General features: G+C 46.4%; 2 protein-coding genes across 3 annotated transcripts in view; one reads left to right on the plus strand and one right to left on the minus strand.

Annotated features, from left to right (window-relative positions):
- The window catches only part of LOC134854628 (60S ribosomal export protein NMD3-like), a 31,960-nt gene extending 9,175 nt beyond the window's left edge, over positions 1-22,785 (minus strand). The window contains exon 1 of the mRNA XM_063870968.1: positions 22,764-22,785. The gene's annotated coding sequence lies outside the window, so the exon portion shown is untranslated. The remainder of the gene's footprint in view (positions 1-22,763) is intronic.
- Positions 1-25,482, plus strand: part of LOC134853905 (cytoplasmic dynein 1 light intermediate chain 2-like) — a 485,619-nt gene that overhangs the window by 357,829 nt on the left and 102,308 nt on the right. The window lies entirely within an intron of this gene.

Here is a 25,482-nt window from a genome sequence, read left to right on the forward strand (position 1 = left end):
GGGCAACTAGGGGGACAAAGACACGAGCAAAAAGACAAAAAGCAAAACAAAAAAACCAAAAAAGAATAGAAAAAGGAACAAAAACCATAAAACGAAAAAAGACAGTGACTTTGACACCAGATCAGTTGGATCAAACCTTTATATTAATTAAATAGTATACCCATACTGTTTTATAAGTTCGATCGTTTCGATCAACCTAGCAATTTAACCCAGTAACCGTAATAAAGTGCCCGAGTGTGGGGCGTTGTCAAGGGTTTTCAGATAGTTTGGAACTTAGCTGGACAACAAGGAAACTTGACTGGAAGAGGTGACCAGCCGAGTGGGAGGGTTGTTCAGGAGTACCTGAGCTGAACCAATAGGAGACTCGACTGGAAGAGGTGACCGGCCGAGTGGGAAACTGGTTCAGGAACACTTGAGCTGAACCAATAGGAGACTGGACTGGAACAGGTGACCAGTCGAGTGGGAAAGCAGCCAAGAAGGATTTGACAGTTCTCGAGTTCTCAAGTTGGGCAGAACGGGTATCGTTAGAATCCACATTACATTATAGGAGATAAGTGTAAAATTGGATAAGCGAAATCCCCCAGTTTTAAGGAACGTTTTTACTTGAGCAGGCCTGGAAACAGGTCTACGGTTTTCTCTTGAGAGGTTTAGCACCCGGCGCTTAAAGAAATTTCTAGGCTTAAGAAGGGGGGCTAGAAAGGGGGGAGGTTAGAAGGGGGACTGGTTAGGCTAGAGGTGAGCGGTTGCAAATTGTAAAAAGGGGAGAAACTAGACTAATTAATCGACATCGTTGACTTAGTTACATTAGCCATAACACGCGTTGGTGATAATAGGTGAATATCCAAAATTCAACTCGAGTTAAGACTGGTACGCTGGTTGGTTTGGTAGGGGGGACCGGACATAGACAGTTTTTGTAATACCCCATAAGATCGCTAGCAGGGGGGAAGGAAACGCGTGGCAATTAGGTACAAGACATTTTTTTTCGATAGAAGGTAGACATTTGTCACCTTTGAATTTTAGGTGGGCTCATCTTTCTGTTTTTATTACTTTTTCTTGCTTAGATTTTTGTTGCATTTTGGTGAGGATTTGTGTTAAAATTTTGTACGAACAGGTGATCACAAGATACCTGCGCACAGGTTTTGGTCTCAAGTTACTTGGAACATTGAAATAGAGGTAGCCAAAAAGAGAAATAAGAAAAAGGGGGGCCAGCATTTGGTTTTTAAGAGAGGATTTTGGGAAAATTTTACTAGAGCTTGAGTGGTGGTACAAGGTACGGCGAATCAAGAAGTCCCCATAACGAAGAGGGAAGAAGTCCCACCACCCAGACACTTGTCAACAGTCTTGGGACAGTGCCGAAGAAGTCTTAGGACAGAGCAGTCTGGGGACAGTCTTGGGACAGTACAGTCTTGGGACAGTGGTCTTGGGACAGGGTCTTGGGACAGGGTCTTGGGACAAGGGTCTTGGGACAGGGTCTTGGGACAAGGTCTTGGGACAAGGTCTTGGGACAAGGGTCTTGGGACAGGGTCTTGGGACAAGGTCTTGGGACAAGGTCTTGGGACAGGGTCTTGGGACAAGGTCTTGGGACAAGGTCTTGGGACGGGGTCTTGGGACAAGGTCTTGGGACAAGGTCTTGGGACAAGGTCTTGGGACAAGGTCTTGGGACAGGGTCTTGGGACAAGGTCTTGGGACAAGGTCTTGGGACGGGGTCTTGGGACAAGGTCTTGGGACAAGGTCTTGGGACAAGGGTCTTGGGACAGGGTCTTGGGACAGGGTCTTGGGACATGGTCTTGGGACACTAGTCTTGGGACAGTAGTCTTGGGACAGTAGTCTTGGGACACTAGTCTTGGGACACTAGTCTTGGGACACTAGTCTTGGGACACTAATCTTGGGACAGTAGTCTTGGGACAGTAGTCTTGGGACACTAGCCTTGGGACAGTAGTCTTGGACAAGAGTCTTGGGACACGGCCGGAAAGTACTGGGACGGTACCGAACAGTCTTGGGACAGGAGAAAGAAGCCTGGGACGGTACAAAGAAGAGTAGGGACGGCAATTGGAAGTCTTGGGACAGTGTAAAAAATTGAAGTAAAATTACAAGAAGTGTTTTAAGACAGAATTAAGATAGAACAAGACTAATTGGAACCAGGTACGGTTGAGACCACAAATAAGGAAAGTTTCTCGAAAAGTTAATAAAGAGAACTGAAACAAGGTTTTCACCACGTTGTATATATTTTTTTCTTCCTTCCCGAAAGATTTTATTCTTAGAATAGGATTGTGTATATAGTAAAATTGTAAATAAAAGCAATTGTAAATAGAAATAATGAGGCGGAGCAGGGTACCGGTAGCTGAAAAAAGACCTACCGAAGCAAAGTATAATTCTTCGCTACGCAAAACAACATCAATGGGCCCAAAGATAACAAAGAAGAACTTTTCAGTTAACATGGTCAGCACAAGGAGTACAACGGAGAGAGCAAGAGAGGGCATGGAAGGGGAACGAGTAGAACCCACCATCGAGATTGATCTAGAGACACCTGATCAAAGTGTTGATGAAACAAGGAAAATAGCGACGGAGTCAACTCCAATGCCCAATGCAGAAGAACCAAACTCGAAACCCATAGAATTCTCACCAATAGACAACGTGGGAGATGCAATAGGCAACACCGAAGAAACGGTGAAAGAAGACTCTCAAGTAAAAAAGACATCTTTTACAGAAAGGTTGGCGATGATGGTCGGAATAAAAACGAAAGAGAACGTGACTGAAGAACCAAAAGCTGAAAGAGCACGAACATTTGGAACAGTGAGCACGAAGACGACAGAAGCCAATCCGAGAGAGGGACAAACTAGAGCAGAAGCGACGGCCGAAGAAAAACCGACGGCTGACCATGAAGAGGCTACTCTTGAGCTAGGTGACTTGATGGCGAAACTGAATCAGATCGACAAAAAGCTGAAGCACAGCGAAGAGGACAGAGAAGTGATAAGAAAAGAATTAAGATACAACAAAAACGAGTATCTGGATAGTTATTTTAACCTGGCCAAGGCAACAGAAGAGAGACTCAAGGAAATGTCAGATAATGTAGAAACCACCAATGAAGAACGAGATAAGAACATCAAAAAAGATTTGCAACAGTTAAAAAACCGATATGATGATGTCAACAGCCAATTAGGTAGCCTGGAAAAGAGGATGGACACAATGAGCAAAAATCAGGCCGAAAGTTCGTGTGCAATACAGGCGAAATTGGATGCAATCTTGAGTAATTCTACCTCACAAGAAAGACCGGCAGCGGATCGCGCGCAAGGCACCAGAGTTGACTTTGTGGAACCACAAAGGAACAAACGGCAATCGACACCGTTGCCCTTAACCCGGGATACGGTGAGCATAGCACCAACAGCTGCTAAAACAATCATGAAGAATGGAATGTCAAGTACAACGACTGGTCCGGGGGACTCAACAGCTAACAGCAACGCCGGTCCGGATGCTATGACATGGGCAAACACTTGGGAGATGATGAACAGGACTCTAGAGGCCTTCGCCACGAGGAACACTAACTCGAGCGATAGGAGAGATGGGAAATCAAGAAAAACATTCAAGAAGCCAAAAGAATTCAAAGACGACTCAGATGGATGCATTGACACGTGGGTGGAAGTGATGAGATTACATCTAGAGCAAGACAACTTGAACGATGAAAGACAAGCATGCACAGCCATACTCAGCAATTTAGAAGGCACAGCATTAAAATGCGTGGTTGCGAAGAAAGAAGAAGAACGCGATACCGCGGACAAGATCTTCGAGATATTGCTGAATCGATTCGGGTCAGGCATGAAGGGTCACCAAGCGATGATGCGATTTGAAAAGAGAAGGCAGAGGGACGACGAGTCAATAGATCGGTTCCTAGATAACCTCGAGAGCTTGAGAAGGAGGAGTGACCCAGAGGAGTCGACAAATAGACGGAACTTTAGCATTGCCTCGAAGTTCATCGATGGGGTGAAAAGTGATGACTTAAGGACAATGTTAGCAACATACTACACATTGTCGAAGGACAGCGCACCCACCCCAGAAGAAATGAGACAGAAATCAAGAGAATACATGCTGATGAAACCTAAGAAGTACTCATATTCTGAAAACAGGAACACGCAAGGGGGAAGCCAACCCCAGAGGTCATCATGGTACAAACCTAGAGATGATATGGACAAGCGCAGATCATGCGCGAACTGCGGGTCAGCGGATCATCATGTGGCTGACTGCACAACGTACAAACAAGGCATGAAGAGCCTAGGTTATGCACCGGATGAAGAGGATATGAGCCAGATGGAGGAACACGAGTACTATAATGGCTTAATCATCAAGATAGGCGCCAGATGCTTCTTCTGTAACCAGGAGGGGCACTTCAGAATGGATTGTCCCTTGTTCTGGGAAGCGGTCAAGGACCAGAATCACCCCAAACATAAGTTGGCATTAGCGGCGGTGCAGAATCAGCGGAACAGGCAAAACGAGTTTGAATCTAGGAACTTAGGAGCACCAAACACCGAATTGCCGACGAAGACAGTGAAAGCTGTAACACATGTTAGCGGTGCGTTAGAGTCCGCGGCCGGGAGCTCTCTAGAGATAAATTATGAGAAAGCGGCGACGGAAGCAATTGCCAAAGTGAAACAAGATCTGGCTGCGAAAGAAATAGAGCAACGACTAAAGTTGGAGATCGAAAGACAGAATTTTAACGAAGCATTAACCGGATCGAACTCAGTACCAGAGGCTAGAACGGGCTCAACAAAGAACGGGAATTGCAACACCGTAAAAATGGTGACAGGTAAACCTTTTGGAATATCGAAAATCGGAGCAAGAATAATGTCGATAATCACAGTGGGCGGCCACGAAGTAACCAGAAACTTGAGCGAGCCAAGCGACCAGACGATAATGCACATTGACGTGTATGCAGACTACTTGAGTGGAATAAGTCCACAAACGACTTCTAGAGCGCTCAGAGCACTACTCACGAGAGGGGGCAGCAAGTCGGTACGTGTTGATAATAGGTACACTGAAGCTTATGGTCCACACGAGGTGATGCTAAATATAGATGGAATCAACATCTATACCAAGACGATGATAACATGCGACGAAGACCTAATTGGACAAATCTATGTAGGGAAAGAAGAGTTGAAAGTAAGATCGATCGGACACTGTGCCATGCTTGAAGAAGATGCAATGCACATCGGGACGGAAGCAGACGTGACAGGGCACGTGCTAGACATAAATGGCAAAAAGACTCAGTTGCGTGGATTACTTGACACGGGAGCAGTCTTGAGCATCATACCAATCGAAACATGGGAAAAGATGGGCTTTGACAAAGGTGACTTGATAGACTCGAGAATACGGCTGTCAGCTGCAAACAAAGGGGCCCTACGGGTGCTGGGCAGGACGCCGATAATAGCCCTCAATTTGGGGGAACGTAACCTGTGGATGAGCTTCATCGTGGTAGAAAACCTAGATGAATCTGACCAATTCATTTTGGGCAGAGACTTCATCAGGAATTTCGACGTAACGATAGATCTAAATAATGCAATGTTCAGGATACGGAACCCGGATAGGAGGTACGCAATCAAACCGGTAAATTTAATAATGGCAAATGAGAACAAAGCACCGGTATTCTTGAGTAGGAGAGTGAGGTTAAAAGCTAATGAAGCGGCAATCGTAAGCTTGAGGATGAAAAATTATAATGAACTAAGTGACAACAAGCAAGTGTGTATAGTTCCAAATCCTAATAGTCAAAGCGCTGCTGTTTTAGGAAGATCATTTTCGATAACGAAGAGCGGCCTCTGCGTCAGTATCTTGTTGAATACCCTTGATATACCGATCACGATACAGAGAGGGAGGAAGCTGGGATATGCTTTACCGGTTAAAACTCGATATGAAACAATTGAAAACTCAAAACAAAATGAAGTTGTTGATTGTCCCAACCACAGGGACAAAATTTGTATCTTGAGACGATTGCAGAGAATAAAAGATTCTTCAGGTCTTATCAAATCACTTAAGTCAGAAACGGACGATGGGCTTTCGAGCTGTTCGAACTTTCCAGAGCGACCCACACCAGATGAAATGCAAACTGATAAACCGGTTCTGCCGGAGATTGAACATTTAAGGGGCAAACTGAAAGATGAACAGCTCGAAGCTATCAAGGACGTACTAGAGCGGAACGAGGAGGTTTTTTCAAGGCATAAGGCGGATATCGGGTGTTGTAATTTTGTTGAACATGAAATAGAACTTGAGGAAAACGCGGTACCACACAGGGAGGGGGCGATGCGCATGACCCCACACAAATCGGACGCGTGTAGAAAAGAAATCGAAACGTTACTAGAGTATGACATGATAGAACCATCCAAGTCACCGTGGGCGTGTGGAGTAGTGATGGCCAATAAGAAAGGCGACCAGTTAAGGTTTTGTTGTGACTTTCGATACCTGAACTCCGTCACGGTGAGGATGCCTATCCCATACCTAGAATTGATGAGAGCCTCTCGAAGTTAGGTGATGCGAAATTTTTTACGACTCTTGATTTAGGCTCGGCCTTTGGCAGGTACCATTAAGGAAGCAAGACAGGGACAAGACAGGGTTCGCCTGCGAGTTGGGTCTGTTTCAATGGAAACGGATGCCGTTTGGACTCTGCAATGCAACAGCCACGTTTCAGCGGCTGATGGCACACGCGTTGATAGGCGTGACGAAGAAGTACGGCAACCTGTTAATGTGCTACGTGGACGACGTGGTAATAGCAACGCCAACACTAGAAGACCACATCGAGAGGCTTGACGAGGTGTTCGCGTGCATGAAGAGGTCGGGGCTAAAGTGTAAACCATCAAAGTGCGAGATACTCAAGGACTCAATAAAATACTTGGGCAGGATGGTAGACAAGCACGGCATTAGACCTGATACGGACGCCGTGGAAGCAGTCCTGACCTGGAAATCACCGAAGACAGAGCACCAGTTGATGAGCTTCCTGGGTTTCGCTAACTATTATAGAGAGTTCATCAAAGGCTATGCAGACAAGGTATACCCGATGCAACAATTAATGAGACACAAGGGCAAGAAGTTCACGTGAAACAACGCAGCAGAAGAGTCATTCCAGAGGATAAAGAAAGAGCTATGTGAGGCACCAGTACTGGGTATGCCGACTGAGAAAGGGATGTACGTGCTGGACACGGATGCGTCGGTAGTCGCGATTTCTGGGATTCTCCACCAAGAACAAGAATGGAATGGGAAGACAGTCTTGAGACCAATAGCGTACGGGAGCAAAGTCCTGAGTGACACGGAAATGAAGTACGGAGCACCGAAAGCTGAGATGTTCGCGGTGGTTACCTTTGTCGAGAAATACAGGGCGTACCTGGGCAGTGAGCCATTCAAGTTGCGAGTCGACAACAGAGCACTGAGCTGGCTGAAAACGTACTCAATGGACCAAAGTTACATTGGGAGGTGGATAGTTCGCCTGGACGGATACAACATGATAATTGAGCATAGAACGCGAGATAAACATCAGAATGCCGACAGCTTGAGTAAGAAGACGGAGTTCTATGAGAGACAAGAGCAAAGAGAAGCAGACAGACCTGAAATAAAAGATGGCTTCTCATTCATGAACAAGGAAACGTACGACAGTCTTCCACTCACGAGATGGCTGGACAAGTCAGGCAAACCGATAGAAGATCATCCTGAATTGCCTAAAGAGCCTCCAGAGAAGACCATCTTGAGGAAGAGCAAGAGGATTCCGATTGAGATTATACTCAAGTCGAAGATCGTGAAGGAGACGCTCAAGGCAAAAGGCTATGATCTTAGCCAGGTGGAAGCAGGAACTGCACAGATAGATGATGACTTAATGAGGTTGCTCGAGAAACTATCAGATGATAAGCCAGTGATCCAGGAGAAGGGTACAGAGAAACCGGAATTCACTATACTTCGGAGAAGAGAGACAGTGAACGATACTGACTCATCAAGAGGAAGCGTCACTGACAGCAAAGATGTCGTGCGGTCACTAGTTGACAAAATCCCCGAAGACATTCTGGAGCAGACCAGGGTTAGGAAAAAGAAAGTGACGTTCAAGGAAGATACTGAACACCTGGGACCAGGTCAAGAGTCCGGGGAGTGTTCCAGGTTCACGGAAGAAGGAACCGGAGAAGGAAAATTGTCCGGGGAGCGTGAAGGATGGGATGAAGACTCGGATGAGAGCAGCGAAAACCAGGACAGTCTGTGCATGATACTGGCGGAAGAGAAGACAAGGCACCACGACAGGGAGTTACAGACGGATCCATCATCAGGAACGTACAATTTGGAGATACAGGAGATACGAGGTGGTGAGGAACTTGAGAAAATTGCGGTCGCAAGGAAACCATTCAGGGAACTATCATGCAACTCAAACATCAGAACGAATCTGGTGCCAGAAGATGATATGAAAATCGTGAAAAGGATGATATGCGTGAAACTGAGTGATGACATCAACAACCCTGGTGAGATGAATGGACAGATCATGGCGCTAAAGGAGCATGTCAAGGCAAGATATAGGCTGTCAGACCTAATAAGAGCCCAGAAGAATGACAAAATGACAAGTAACCTCTCCAAATGGATCCAGTCGGGGGTCAAGGAGAAGGGGGAACTTGAGGAAGACAGCTACAAGATCTTGAGCCAGTTCTACAAAGAAAAAAAAAGACTTACTTTATCACACAGCTGATGGAGTGGTAGCGTGCAAGAGGAGAGATGAGGAAAAGATATTACACAAACACAACCTCATCATACTACCACAATTGTACCAGACAGAGGTGCTTTTCAGATCACACGACCAGATGGGTCACCAGGGGATAGACAAAGTACAACAAAGGATACTTCACAGATTTGATTGGCCAGGAATGAGAAAAGCTTGCGAGAGATGGGTGAATGCCTGCCTGGCATGCCTCCAGGTAAAAGACCCAAGGAAAATGAAGTTTCCCCTCAAGTCCGTTGAGAGCTCGGAGTTCAATGAAGTGGTGCAGATAGACCATCAAAAAATCTGCATGACGGAGTCGGGATATAACCAGATACTGGTTATAATAGATCACTTCACAAAGTTGGCGGAAGCGGTCCCGTGCCAAACAGCCTCGGCCGAGGAGACATGTGATCATCTGATAACGCATTGGATATCGCGGTATGGTTGTCCAATGACTTTCCAGTCGGACAACGGCAAAGCTTTTGTAGGGGACTTAACAAAAGAATTGATGAAGAGATCGCACATTGCTCAAGCACACTCGACGACCTATCACCCGCAGACCAATGGGTTGGTAGAGAGACAAAACAGGACACTGGTCAACATGTTAAGGGTGTACTGCTCAAGATACATGACGGACTGGGACAAATACCTGCCACAGGTAGTAGGAGCCTACAACAGTACACAGCACTCAACTACGGGCATCAGTCCTTTCATGATGTTGACGGGCAGGGAGAGAGCAATGCCTCTGACATTCTTTTACCCGGAATACGAGGGGAAAAGGACGTCGCCTCAGGCATACGTGAAAGAAGCGCTCAAAAGACAACAGGAGTTGAACGAGCTATGCAGGAGGAACACGGCGCAAGCGCAAATGAGGCAACGCAGGAAATACGACGAAAAAATATTAAGAGCAAAGCCATATGAAGTGGGCCAATACGTGTGGGTCTTCCAAAATGTAATACCGCCCAAGGGAACAAAGAAACTACTCAAGAAGTGGAGGGGACCATTCATGATAACGGAGGTTCATCAACAAGGACGGTTCTATCGCTTGAGTACTGGGCGAGCGGCACATTATGAGAATCTGAAGCCTCACGTCCCGTCCCCAGAGGATTGGTGCATACCGAAGGACATGGAGGGTCTTGAGTACCTGGTGGTAGAGCCAGCGTGTGAAGTGAATGAGAAAGGCACTAGAGAGAAAAATGATGGTAATGAGAACTTGAGTTTGGACGACAATGAAAAGATAGGAGTGGAGTCTGATGCAGGATCATTTGTAGAAGAAGACTGGAACGACCCGGAGCAAGACGAGGTGCCGAAGTGGATGGAGCCGGATCGACCAACACCACCGGAAACCAGGACTGGCAATAGTAAACGCACCGGCATGAGGTACAACAGGTACGGGGATGACTTCTTGATCGATAAGATACAGCCAGACAATTTGGGCGAGGAATTACTGAAGGCAGGCGAACTGGAAGCCGGAGAGGAATGGCAGGTCATTGACGATGGTGGTCATTATCCGCAGGATGATTACTCGACGCCAGAAGTAGAAACGGATCTCGAACAGAGTGAGATAGAGAGGAGGGAGAACACGAACTTGAGGATTCTAGAGTGGATGCGTGATGTCAAAGACGAGAGCCGCGAAGGACAAAGCATTCAGCAAGTCGATGTATCAGCAGCAAATTACATGAAGACAGAGGACCCTCTTTTCGGATGGACGGCAACAGACAGGCCACTGGACATTCCTCAGGACAATTCAGACCCGACAACATCGACGGGGACGTCGATAAATATTTTTGTCTGGGGAGTGGGGGTAGGACTTACCCACACCGAAAATTTGATGATAAAGAAGCTCAAGGAAGTGAGAGAAACGAGCGAATTGGAACTGGAGGAAGAAGAGCCAGAGCCTACTATAGGTCGGAATTTCAAAACGAAATTCGAAATACCCAATGAATACTCGGAGAACATCATGATAACAGATAGCGACTTCATCCTGTCAAACAGGACCAGCGCGATCTGCATCACGGCGGACATGAGTTTCAAATCAAGATTGGAAGCTGACTTCAAAAGAGAGTACCAGAATGTAGAGTTTCTGTTCAGACAGAGACCAGGACTGGGAGGGATGGCAGCGCTTCCACCGTCAGTGGCACAAGTCCCGGGCAAATATCTGTGCTTCCTAGTAACGAGGGTCAATGACAGGAACACAATCGATCCCGAACACGTGATATTGGCACTAACAAGATTACGAGACTTCATGATTGAAAGAGGGATAACAGAAGTCTCAATGCCGGTGTATGACCCGAACAGGGGCAAACTGAGCCCGAGGGAATTGTACGCTATCCTACATGTGGTCTTTGCAGAAACTGAGATAATGGTGTATCTTCATAAGAAGTACTACTTGAGCATCGCCTGAGTCGGGTACATGGGGGTATCGAGTCGGGTGTGGGGGAGGAGTCTTGAGTTAGGTACTGGGGTGCGGCGCAGGTAAAGGGATCTTAAAGATATGATTGGCATGACAATTAAATTTTAAAACGAGTTAACGGTGCTAAAACATAAAATGAATCTGCACGCTTTTAAGGGAATTCCAATTGAATTGTTTTAAGTGATATGAAAATGATAAGATTTTAACCATACTGGTAAAAGGGGGGTCTCTAGGTTAGGAACATGACATGTCAAGTTTCAATATGCTTTCTGTTTTCAGATCAAGTTTGAAAAACAAAGTTGAAAATCCAACTATACTCAAGCGAGAAACAGAGAGAGAAACCTTGATTGAACTCGCGATAATTGGCACTTACGGCAAGTATTTGCAAGGGAACATTTCGAGAGAATTCTTGAGTTGGGTAATACTTGAGTCGGTAAGGTAATTCTTGAGCTGGTAAGGTAATTCTTGAGCTGGTTAACACATACCTGTATACATCCCGAAGTCACGAAGAATAGCAGACCGATTATGGAAATCCGTGCCCGCGGCCCTGAAGAAGCCCACTCTTGATGAGCTGTACAGGCGCCTGAGGGACTTGGACTACACCCAAATAGACGAGAGAATGGCGGTGATGCTGAATGCCATCCTCCAGTTGGAGGACCAGGGTGAGTGCAGGGAGTCTGCAACGGAGGCTGTCTTGATGATCGGCTACACCACCGAGGGAATATCGAACCAAGAACAGACCAGATGGTTGTCTTGGAATGTGGATGGAGGAGTAAGGGGTTTTGACTTGGCAAGGAATCCTGGCCTGAATAACAATACCGAATATGGCGCAGGGGAATTCCCACTACCGACTAGGCCAACAGTAAGGTCCACAAGCCAGAGCTCGAGTAGAGTGCCATCGATGTCACGAATGCAACAGACGACCGAGGCATATCCGGATCTAGGTGTTCTAAAGAAAGAGCTCGAGAAGACGCAGAAGGAAAGAAATAAGGCGAACCTCGATCGGGATCAGGCAAATCTGGATCGGGAGAAGGTTCAGCTTGAAAGGGACCAGGCGGTCAACGAGCGAGACCAGGCTCTGAGGTTGCTTGAGATACAAAAAGCTGAACATCAACAGGAGTTAAGGGTGCGGGAGAACGCCGCAAATCGTGATCAACTGAGGTCGGAATTAGACAGAATAGAACAACGACAACGCGAGCTTGATGCACAGAAGGGAGCCAGGCCGAAGGAGCGAGTGGTCACCAGCTCGAGGCCAGAGTCACGTATGGAGGTGGATGAGGCCCCCAGAGCAAGAGCACGGTTCAACCTTGACCGCGAGGCCCGTGAACACATGAGTGAAGGGTTGGAAGTTTGGATACCGAATGACGCAACGTCTTCCTTGCGTAGCCTAGAGACGCAACCCATACGCCCACTGATGGATGTGGAGCTGCCGGGATATACCCCAACCTCGACCTCGAGTGACAGTCAGGTGAGCGGCGGCTCATCGCGTCTGAGAGAACTGGGCGAGAGATTGCGACAAAAGAGTCGTGAGAGTTCGGCAAGACCGGAGCTTCCCCCGACGTGGAGGGAACAGCCGGTTAGGAGTGTCGTGATCTTGAGTTATAAGAAGAATACAGAGGGGAGGTACCACAGGCACAATCGGCTGGACTGGAGTACGGAGCAGAAAGCTAGGAGAGACTGCTTTCATGATGCGGCCTGGGTGCAGTACTTGGCGCCACCCCGGGTACCAGAAGGTGCGGTTCATCTAATCGTAGGGGACAGCCTGGTGCGGGTGTTGACCCGGATCCGATCGCACTGGCAGACGGGAATCTTGAGTTTCGCTGGAGCTGCCACGCCACAGATGTTAGCAACGCTTGACATGCTGGGGATGACCAAAGTATACACGGTGACCCTGATGATCGGGACCAACGATGTATCAAGGGGTGAAGCGAGGAAAATAACAAGGCTGCACGATAAGGTGAGCTGCCTTCTTGAGGAACTGAGGATTCAGATGGACCCCATCCTGTTGACGATATGTACTGTCCCCTACAACATGATGTTTGATCAGCACGCCTTGGAAATGAACGAGAAGGTGCGGAACCTAAACAAGGGGATAAGAGACATCCACCGGAAGAGTGTGCCCCCTGTCAGACTGTTGGACGTGGCAGAGCGCATGGAGAAAGAGGGATTCCCTGAAGACACCTCCAGTGATGGAATCCATTTTGATAGACCGAGGGGAGCAGAGTGGCTAAACGACGTCTTCCAAGAACACATAAATGCGCTGGAGGCGGATCTGCTAGAGACAGCCCAATTCACTTTAGGACCACCTCCGAACCCACCATTCCTTGCCTCAAGGGCCTTGTCTGGTCGCTTGGGACCGAGAGTTGACACTAGAGACAGTTCAAGGAGCAGCCAGACCAGATTGCAGAGTGCCACGCCAATGGAGTCTGAGGAGGTGACGTCATCAACACCTCCAAGCTCGGCGATATCCTCAGTGGTAGTGGCAGAGAGCAAACGGGAAAATAAGTCTATGGAGACCGCTCGCTTGAGATATCCTGAGAAGGTGAAAGAACTGGATCTAGAGAGTTTGGAATGCAGGCAAGAATTGGCGGAAACCCTGGGGATCGAACGAGTATCACACGAGGATTTGAATAGGCATCATTGCGTGGACTGGTTGAAAGCTCATGAGGCGCACTTCTCGAGAGCGAAGTTGATGGAGACCACAGACCTGACGGGAATTCCCACAAAAACGATCATGGGACCCATTAACTACAGACCTCTCAAGCTGCTGGGGAGTCCGGGACTTATAGCAGAACCTTCCAAGCACCGAACTAGCATCGCCAGGATCAGGTTGGCAACCCCGGCACAGTTGAAGGTGGTAGACAAGCTACTCAATCCGGGAGGAACGGGATTGCCAGATGCCGCTTACGAAGGCTCGAAATTGGCGGAAGATCCCAGGTACGGGAAGCCCTGTGGGAGTACCCAGCTGGCCAAAACCCTGGCAGTGTATGATAGAGCAGACCCAGCTGCTGCGAGAGTAGTCATTGTGGCGGGATCAGACTTCGAAGGAACGTCTCCCAAGTTGTTCTGGCCGGAGACTTTGATATACTCTTTGCCAGGAGCTGAATTAAATCATATGTTAACTCTGGTAGTGGCAATAAAGTCGGAGATGCCCTGTGAACCTGAGCTGCTGTTGTTTGCAGGGATGAATGATCACCTGCACGCGATGGGACTTCTTGAGCAACTAAAGGGCGATGAAATTCCGACATCGAGGAAGATATGGGAAGCCATTCAAGCGTTGTTTGCGGCGATGAATGAAGTGCAAGAGAATGTTGTCTCGAGATTCGGGTCCAAGACGAAGGTGGTGTTTACCACATCCCCTGGATACGCGAATATGCCACCCGCCCTACAGTTCGTGTACGCGGTCTTGATCCTGATAGCAGAAGGGAGTGAATGGCGGATTCTAATGGCAGCCCCCAATCGGGAGTTGGAGCCATCGAACCTGAGGCTTCGCAAGTCAGAATTGGCGGCGGCATGGGCTGACATATCTCATGCACTGAGGGGCTTTTATGGACTAGCCGACATCCTGATCGTATTAGACGAGGTGCTCTTGCTAGAGATATCGAACTTTGCCAGGCAACTCAAGTTCAGTCCAGTCATCGGGGAAGATCACCCGGCGATAAGCAAATTAACGGCCAGCCTGTGGTTTCGGAGTATGGATGTGAAGATCACAAACTCCACCAGCAAGTCTAGAGGTCCCAGTAACGAGAGAAGAAATGTGGCCGAGACGGAAAAGCAATTAGGATCGTTGAAATATCGTTTGACTCAAGAGAATGGCTGGTGGCCATTTTTGACACCAAGGCTGGAGAACGCCACGAATAAGACAAGGGAGGAAGCACCACTCCTCGTGAAACAAGTCTGGAGTTTTCTAGAGAAGCAACTGGAGCTGGCCGAAGTAAGAGACATGACGGTGGCTAGATTTGTCTCGGCCGCCAATGAAGTGACGATTGGAGGGTTCTGGAGAGAGCATGCCAAAGGCGAATTGAAGACTCGGAGGGATTACGAGATTCTCAAGTTTTTGAGTCCTTGCTGGGAGAAGGAATTCTTGGCAGGAATATTCGGTACCACGGCGACTATCTTTGGAGCCTTCGTGCAGGAGATACTGGGCATGCCCATCAGCCTGCTCTTGGCCCTGTATTTGGTCTACCCCAGATACTTGTTCAACATGGGCCCAGCATACATGTTTAGTCGGGGAGTGGAGACACTTCGAGTTGATGGGTACCTAGCACTGGTGCTCTTGACCCATGGGGAATTGGTGTCGTTTCATCGATTAATGGAATATGGAGAGCCTCTGTCTATGGGGAGAGTCCACACGAGCATTGAAACCAGCTCCTACAAGTGTGCCGCAGGGTTGAAGACGTTGCTAGTGCAATACCTCATGATGCAAAATCGGCACATGACGGGTGAAGATGAGAATCCAACTTCGAGAGAAGAATGGAAGAAGACGAACAGAGGGATGCCTCTGCTGACGGACCTATGCCTGGCAATGAGGTCGGACCCAATGGGGATAATCCGGGGACTAGAGGAGGTGGTGACCTGCATTTATGGTCCAGCAGTGACGTACGCGTTCCCAGACCCCCTGGTGACAACGTATCGTCACTCTGTAACGCACTTGAGCCTTATCAGTATACTGGATGGGACGGCGTTAAATTGGTGTCAGCAGGAGGTGCTCAGAGGGCGAATGAGCAACACGGTACTCTTTGGAAAGGTGAAAGATGCCGAGCTAATAGTGTACAACTTCAGGGGGCAAATGCAATGTAGAATGGGAGGCAAGCGAGAGGGTCCCATTGAAATGTATCCCAAATTCTGGAACTTGAACCCATTGACGGCGGACGGACGAGAAATCTTGAGAATTCCTGCCTGGAAGGAGTGCTTCGCACTGGTGAAGAGGGAGCTGGAGACCATAATGGAGAAAGAAATCCTCCCAGCCACCATGCCTGAGTTCCCAATAGTCAGGAGGATGACCTTAGGAATGAATAGTCCCTTGGTAGTTCCCTCCATAATGGCGAGGATGACGACGGAGGAAATGCAGAAGGATTTCACTGATGGCTGGGACCCCCTGTTCATTGGCTACACGGCGGCGGTCTACTTCCATACCAGCGAGATGAAGGTAAATTCGTGGACGACGCAAGCGAAAAAGAGTAGAGGTTCGCAGCCCCCAGGGTATGAGGTGCGGAAGGTCTTGAGAACTCTAGAGAAGGAGGGACTTGAGAACATGTTACCCATATGGGATGATGGCAGGATGATCGTGATGGAGGGGCACGTCGCACTGGTGGACGACATGAAATTTGCCACGAGAAAATATAAGGCGCCCTATGGCTTGGAACAGGTGGAAATAAGACAGGAAGGAACAGAACTAGATGCAGCAGGTCAACTGCATGTAGCACTGACGGAATACAAAAAGCTGGATCCTACGACACCATCACCACTGTCCGTGGACACACCTGGAGACAAGAGGAGCGGACCCGTCGAGGACCGATTTAAGAAAATTCTCGAGAGAAGGAGACATGAGTCAGAAGAAGAGAGTATGGATGAAACTCTCAGTGAAGCCGGTGAAGACATGGAAGTGGGGAATACGCCTGAACCAGGGCCATCAGGGGAGGAGCTCACCACTCAAGAGCTGTTGAAAGACTTGAGCGAGGAGAATTGGGCAGATACTGCCACACCACCCCTGATTCCGTCTCCCCGGAAGGATCTGGAATTGCCATTGGCAAGTGAGACCTTCAATATGGGGATGATACTCTTGAGCTCGGAGGAAAGGGAAAAGAACACTTTCGAAGGGAACAGGGACATATTTCTGGGATCACTGAAAGACGATGCTTGGCAGGAGTTCTTGGAAGAATTCAATCAAGAAGTGGGCAGCGAGACGACGCTGGACAAATTCAAGGAGGAACTGTGGGACACAGTCGTAAGATTTGGAGAACCGCTTCTGATAGGAACGGGCCTGGATGAGAAGGCGAGAAAAGAGCTACTGAGCAAGCTGGTAGAGCTGAGGAATTCACGATCTAAGACTAGAGAAGAAAAATGTGAGGACAGCTCTACTCGGAGACAAAAAACTGTAGATAAAATGGTTGATAAGGTTGGGACTAGTAATATGATTAAAAGTACTAATATCCTTAAGGCTCGAGCAGGGGGGAGGCAAGAGTTGGAAGGAGTGGATGGAGAGGTCGAATCAGTGATGGTAGCCACAACACCCTCAAGTAGAGATGTGAAGACTCGCAAGAGGAAGAGAGAAGTGGAAGGATTGGGCAGTCCTTCAGTGGATGCTGTTTCGGAAGGAAACTTGAGAGAGACGGCGCCCATGGTTTTGGCTAGATGCAAGACGGCGGCCTACAAGAGCAGCTCGGAGCTCAGAAGACCACTTGAAGTAGAGAGGGAAATAGAGGTTTCCACCAGTTCGACATCGGAGGAAGACTTCAAGCCTCAAAAGATAAACGTGAAGAGAGGTTCAACGAACGGACAGACATGGGAAGTAGATGTCGGCAAAGAATGGATCTCGAAGGCACACCAGACCACGGGCAAGCGAGTGACAAGTGATCCATTGGAAAGGAACAAGACGAGGAACACCTCCCGGACGTGGTGGGTGGCTCTTGAAACATTGAAAGAAATGGAGGACTGCTGGAAGAAGTTGGACAGTGGAGTAGCTCGCAAGCGACGTAATTGGGCCACCCAGCAAAAGGCCGAGGTTAACAGAATAGAAATGGCAAATCATCTGAAGAGGTCGTGGCAGAGTTTGTTGAAGGATCATTTTGAAGAAGCAATGAGGACACCCTCATCAGCACCACCATTAATGGCGAATCCCTTCGTTAGAACTGCAGGACAATTAATGTTCACCTGGAGTCTGGTGGGGATAGAGTTGGAAACACTGACCTCATATGACAGGCTGAAGTTGGGAAGCAAGAAGCTGGAGATGTATCAAGCACTGATGCAACACGTAGCCAGGGACAACTCAGGCTTGAGCCTGGCCAGAAGAAAGGATGCCACGTGTTTCTTGAGATGGATAATGTCGATGATGTCTGATAGCACCATCCTGGCATGCCAACAGAGAGCAAGCGCAAGCAAAACCATGGAAAAAAGAGTCTCAACGGTCATCTTGAACGTGTATCAGAGCACAGGAATAGAAAAGGAAGAGGGTTCCAGACTATCCCTAGAGAACCATAGGAAGCTAGACGAGGTACGGAGGTTTTATAATAAGAAGTTCGAAGAAGAACATGATGTTCACCGTAACCTGGCCTCGTCAGAGCAGTACTCGAGAATCAGCGAGAAGGGGGAATACCAATATGTGTCTGGAGTGATGGGAATGGCCTACAACCCCTTCTTAGACTCGGAAGCTGGAGGCGCCCACAGGAACCATGAGGTAGTGGAGCTACTGAAGTTTTGGACAGAAAGAATAATGGAAATAGACGCGGTGGAAAAAGAGGGGCCGAGCCTGGGCCTGATTCTTGAGAAAACACCAGAGGTGGTGAGCATACCGCATTCAAACAAGAGAGTTGAAGTGAACATGGGCGATGGAAATGGCTTGTTAACCACGAACTTGGGAGTGGTATGGAAACTATTAAGACCCTCCTGGTGTCCACATCCCCACGCGAGTCTGATCGAAGAAACCACCGAGCGAGTGAGGTTAGCACCAACGGAAGATGAAGATATGGCAAAGTTGAGTGTGCTGCATAAGCTAATTTCACCTCAGATGCAAGAGCCAGGCGAAAAGACTAGTAATCCCGGGTCAGCAAAGAAATTGGAGCCAGGTAGCTGTCTGGATTCGACGTGTGGAAACGGAGAGCACACCTGCGATGGACGGTCATGCGTTAGAATACTGTCATTTCAAAAAGAAGACCTGGTCACTTGGTTCGAAGACATAACAGAAAGGGAGAAAAGTGAAGTGCAAATAGTAGCGGAGTGTTACGCGAGAACCACGGTGAATATAGCGACAGCTCTCGGATTCTTCTCGAGAATGTGTAGTCTGCAGTCACTGGAAAGACTAGAATCTGAACATCATTTAGTGACGGCGTTGAGCGTAGAATCATGGCCCGGGGTGTTGCAGGTGACTCAAAAACACATCCGGAGCTGGAAGGTTGGTCTCGAGGCGGAAATGGGATTTCCCATGAGCGAAGCTTATGGCTTGCCATTGAACGCGAAATCGCTGATAGGGTCAATGATGGCCAACTTGTGCGGAAGTCACTACCCACTGCACATGGTGATGGTGGAAGCATCCAGCCAGAGAGTACTGGTGGACAAGGCCTTCTCAGTGCCCAAGTGCGTGAGGTTGGCTCGGATATCGCATCACTCGCACAAGTTGTTGAGAAAAATCAGAGGGACAGTACCAAAAGAATTGAGAGATGACTTGAGTGAAATCTGGGGAGAAGAACTTTTGAAGTTGGAGAGAGAGAACACAAGCGATCACGAGAGACAAAACGTGATCGGAAAACCTGTGGGAAGTGCTCCAAACCTGGAAGATAACGACACGATGCATGAGAAAATGATGGAGCTTGAGCCTCTCTTGGAAGACTCGGGGGAGCGTAACCTCAGGAGCATTGAAATCACCCATGGAGAATGCCCATGCCACTGTTTAGCGCAAACGTTGTGGTATCCAGATCACAAGAACCTTTGCCTGGTGTGGGATATGGAAGAAATCCGGTCGATCGGACTACCGGATCACCGACAGAAGGTGACGATCTTAGTAGTGAGTACGATGTTGGCTCTGAGATGGATAGAAGAGAATATAACGAAATATCGGGAAGCGGGGACGCCAACGGCTGAGTCAATATACGCGATAGACTACAATAGGAGACTCGAGTTGTTTGAGACTGCGTGCAAGGTATTCGCCATACCAACGGAAGTCAGACATGTCTGGAGCCGTTTGAGGTACTTTCCATGGTTTCGGGCGACACTGACGTCTTGGTTGTACATGACAACGAAAGATCACATGAGAAAACATCAAAAAGAGTATCGACAGTTCCAGGCCGAGATTGGGCCGGAAGCTTTCAAGAGACCCCTGCTAACCCATCGTAATGCGATCACGACAGGATGGAAAAGAGTGGGTAAGATGTCTAGAGACAATACCAAAGCGAGGGAGTCGATACTAGAGGAAGACCTGGCGAAGAACGTGAGCTTGAGCCTGCACAACTCCTTTTGCTTGAACCGAGAAGCTAGGGTGAAGGCACTACCCAACCAAGCAAAGAGGTTGCAGGAGCAGAGAGAATGGATGCGATCCAATGAACAGCTGAAGGCTTGGGAGGAGATTGTGATTAGTTCCGATGATGAAGAGGAACTGTTGAGACAGTTTGCCGCATCTAGCACTTCAGGATGCAGTACCTCCAAGGCGAAGAGTACGAGATGAATGGGCAAATCGGATGGATCTTGAGTCTTGAGAGGGAAGGGGGGCTTGAGCGTGGATCCGAGTGAAACTTGGATTCACGAAAAAGAAATTTTAACAAAGCAAATATTGTTACTAATATACTATATTTATTATATAAATCGAAATGCTGCATGACAATTTCCTGATTGAATAGGACAAAAGAGATTTTAAAATGATTGGCTTGAAAAGCGAAAATTCAAGGGTGCAGGTGTATGCAGATTTTGGTTGCTGTTTAGCAATAGTGTGAAAATTTTAAATGGCTGTGAATTTTGGGGTGTAGATAAGCTTAAATCTGCTGCAAACTTCTGTAAATGACCACTGGCACTGTATCTTGAGCAACACTCGGTTTTTCTGGGACTCACTGGCAGAAGACAGCGCGCGATGAGGACATCGATCTCGAGTCCGGGGAGTATGTGCCAGTCGGTCATATTTGGAAGTTTGACCTTGAGAGGAGCAAAAAAACACTTGATTTTGGAGTGAAATTTAATTTTTCAAAATTTCGAATGGAACCTGTCATGCACGATTTTCTCGCGAGAACTGAAAATCAGAAAAAGAAGTTAGAACAATTTCAGAACGATTGAGTCACACGCGCGGGAAAGTTGTAAAATAAAACAGTGGGAAATTGCTATTCGCAATTTCTGTCACAATAGAACAAGAGTAGAGCTGTCCCATCTGAAACAGAGACGAGAGCATTCCCACGAACTGGATTGTTGTGACTGGAGTACTATTATTAACTGGACCAGAGTGAACCTTCGGTGGAAAGGTGGACAGCTAGAGTGTCCCAATGGTTCACGAGAACTTACAGTCTAGAGAAAAAACTTGTTCTTATTATTAAAACTGACTAACGTTAAACTCATTTTAGTTACTTTATTTAATTCTTGAGTTAATTACCGACTGGATTATTTCCCACTTCTTGAGCGTGCTACTATGTGAGTACAAATTTAAATTCCTAGAGTGTGTTTTATGATTGTTATGTTGAGGTAAGGCGAGTTTTAGGTTGATCCATCTGAAATGGATCAAAGTTCCACTGTCTAATAAAAAAGCAACTTAACGGATTGTTCCAACCCGGTTTTTAACGGCGTTCATGTATTTTGGGTATCTAGAGACCTAAGTATGGGGACGTTTCTAATTCTAGAGTGGGGGGATATTTTAGTAGTAGCCTTTAAGCTGTAACGGGTCGTAGTCTCATGTCACAAACGAACCGAACTGGCTCCGACCGTTCTTGAGGTAGAAAAACACAAGAGATAGTGTCCCTGACCCTTGAGCCAGTGGTTATAGGGCCTATTTTTCTTAAGCCTCATGTGTGACTGCAGTAGACGAATGTTACACTCATTCCTCCCTTTACATTTCCTTCATCGAGCTTACTACTTATTAACTTTATTCTCTGCTCGAGGTCACTCAGAGGCGGGCTTGAAACTTTGGGATGGGGTTTTGGAAGTGACACGTCATTCGCTCGAATTTTTTTATTTATCAAAGAGCTCATGCTTGTGGTCTGTTTGCGTCCACTTCTTTTCGGTTGCTCCAAAAAAAACAAGAACGACGTTAAAAAAATTAGCCATTTTGTAACATCTTCTACATTGTAGACGATGTCATTTATTTTGTCCGACAGACTTTCCGCCAAGGGAACACGCGAGTCTTTTGGTACTCTCTTGAGTACTCGGACATTTGAGATGGCTGTATTAACATAATTGTCTAGCACTAAATCATTACCTATTGTTGCTTTATTAACAGATTTTACATCAACGCATAAAGTACACTGAAACCATTGGGTTTTCTTAGAGTCGCTAAGAGAAATATTTACACAACTGATATGATACCAACTAGAACAACAATCACATCTAATCCAATTTATCAGTCCTGAAGGTTTTAAGCAATCTTTGCTTGTACACTCTTTGTTGTTTTTCCTCATCTTGACGCAGCATAAAGGTTAAAAAAAAGTATTTTGACTGGACTTTAGGGGACTGAACTAACCCATGATAAGCGGTTAGTGGGAATTATACAAGTCAGCAAATAAAAAAAAGACAACTAAATTAATTTAAAATGTTAAAAGGTTGAAAGGCAGCATAAAGGTTAAAAATCAAAAACAAGGAACAATCTCACCCGAGCTCAGTAGGTTCAGCGGCGCACCACCAGACTTCTCAAGCCAGTTCCAGTTCCCCACCTCCCCACAGAAAGCCATTTGACAGACTTGTCTCTAAAATCCCTCAGAGGGCGCTCCACATACAGGCACAAACATCAAACATAACAAATCTATTTAATAAGTTTATCACAACAATTAGGCTAAAAGCCGAGAATTGTGCTTTTTCTGCTAGATGTGATAAAAGGATTTGAACGAAAAACTACAATATAGGAATAATCGACAAATATAGTAAAATAAGCTAACTGGACAACAGTTTTTGTAGACCTGACTAGGAAAACACAAAAATTGTTTACAAAAATTCAAACATTTTAAATCTTTTTAGCGGATTCCCAAAAGGTTGCTGGAAAAAATCCAAAAAAAACTTACTTGATTAAAACTAAGTTTTCGCGGCTTAAATAAAAGATTTATATTTTCAAGATTCAAATCAATCTCTTAAAAAAACTAAATTACAAAAAGGGCCCTTCCGTTTAGTTACGGTAAGTGAACAAGCTGGTGTGACATTCGACCAGAATGGACTAAAATGCAGATTCAGCATATTCGAGTTTTTAACAGTGAACCTTCCGAATTGACGGTTTTAAGCAATTAACGACGTTATTGGGACGATTAGTCAAACGGTGAAGGTCAAGATATTCTGGTATTTTGAAATTTTAAAAATTCGAAGTATGACGTCATATTTCTGAGAAAAGTCAGAAACGGCCAATTTGGCAGAAAACCGGAAGAAAAACACAACAACATTAGTTGCGATAGCGTGACCAACGAGAATTGTGCTTGAAAAACAACGACGAATTACAGAAGTAGTAGAGACCGCTCCGAGTTGCAACTATTGTGTCGCTACAATAATTGCAAGGCCGTTGCGAACAACGGCGAAGGGTGGAAAACCAGCCTTCCGGAAGGAGAATAAGAGCCTTATTTCCCCGGATTCAAGAATCCGGTGGGGTCTCGGGACTGGAACTTTTATTAACTTATATAAACTTTTAGCTTGCCTGTCATGTCCTGAATTGAATTTAATTAACATCTGAATTCATTTTGCAAGGATGAGAAGCTAGGAGTTGGGGGAAAGGGTTGATCCATCTTCGATGGAGATGATGGTTTTTAACTACTGAACAAAAACAATAATAATTCAATAAATATTAGTAGCCCTGTTTTTAGGAGTAATCTCGTGGTCTGGGGATGCTGAGACCCAGCCATTAGCTCACTACTTCTGCATGAAATTAATTTAATTTGAGTGTTTTGACCGAAGCCGAAAGCAGTAACATTTTTTGTCGACCCGATGTTAGAAAGACCACCGAAAGTACTGGCTTGGTAGAGACGGTTAAAAGCATGTAAAGCTCTGTTTAGACGTTGGCCAGTCGTCTTAGGACTTAGTTTTATTTTCCGTCGATATGTATCTTCCGGGCGAAGGTTACATAGATGTTTTTATGGCGCTCCTGGGTGTTATTCTTTTTTAACATCATGACCGGCAGAACCGTTAACGAGCACTCCGCGCCGAGCGGATGCTCACATTAACGCCCTTAATAGGCCTAAGCCGCAGGGGCGGAAGGGTAAATCGGAACGCGGAAGCCTTCCGGATTACTGTGAATAGCTTTTTAACCTAGTTAAGACCGAAAATTCACGAAGCAGGAAGGGTGGGGGGATTCGCGGTCCCGTCGTTTCCTGAGAGGTTTGTGACCAAAAACACTTAAAAATATATAAACAAAAAGTAGTATAGTACCTAAGAAAAACAAAAAACATAAAAAAATAACCGAAAAAACCAAAAACAGTAAAAAAGTTTAAAAAAATCAGTAGAAATCATTCCCCCAGACAAGACGTGATCCGACCCTCCCGTTTGTTGTTGATAGATATATTGTTGTTACAGGCATTTATATCAGTCAGGATTGTTACGATCAATTTTGTAGCCCGTTTGTGAGGCTTGTACTGTAGGGTTATTTGAGCATTTAAGCACGTTAATGATAAATTGCATTCAATCAGGAAGGGTAAGCTGATTTGCGCTCAATCCGGAGGGGTCTTGGGAGAAGACTGATCCGGCAAGCAGTACAAGGAGCATCAAAAAGGGGCTCAACGACAACAACAAATGACTGTTGGGTATCGTTAACAAACTTTGTATCCCTTTTGGTACAAAAAGTAAGATAGTAATCTGTGGGGGGCTCGACAGTGCTGCACTGTAGTGACCCTTCACCGAACTGCGAATATCCGAGCTAAGCACCTTAATTCGGATATTGAACAAACCCGGAGGGGTATAGTATTAATAATATCATTACTTATATAGCCTATATTAATACACCTATATCGTTTTTTTGGTGAAAAACACAGAAAGCAGACCGGTTTTTAGGGTCGAAATAGCAATATTTTGATCCCCCCACAAGTCGCGATTTTTGAGATATCGATATTTTTTGAAACGGAAAAAGCACTAAAGTAGTGTGTTACATAGTAACTGCACTACCATTTTAGATAAACTCGGTTAAGTTTAGTTCGGAAGTGGTTGGAACTGTTTTGGATCCAAAAACCGAATTTGCGTGATTTTTGAGAAAACGAAACACAATAAATTTTTGAGTTAGAACAGTAAAAATAGTTGTTCGGACAACGTCCACTAGTGAACCTACAAGTTTTAAAACCCGCTTTCCGAAAGCCTTCCGGGTCGCAGAGAAATCGAACTTAACGTGTTTGATTTGGTGGATTCATCAATCCGGAGGGGTACAGGTAGCATAGTTTTTCGCAAATTTTTTCAACTAAAGCGTTTTAGATCAGGTCTTTTGCATTGAACTAGAAAAGTGTAGGCCTACTGAGCTCGGATCAATAATTTTTAGGTCGAAAAGAACAGAATTGCGGAA

This window comes from Symsagittifera roscoffensis, chromosome 9, assembly GCF_963678635.1.
Source record: "Symsagittifera roscoffensis chromosome 9, txSymRosc1.1, whole genome shotgun sequence".
In the NCBI taxonomy this organism is placed as follows: domain Eukaryota; kingdom Metazoa; phylum Xenacoelomorpha; order Acoela; family Convolutidae; genus Symsagittifera; species Symsagittifera roscoffensis.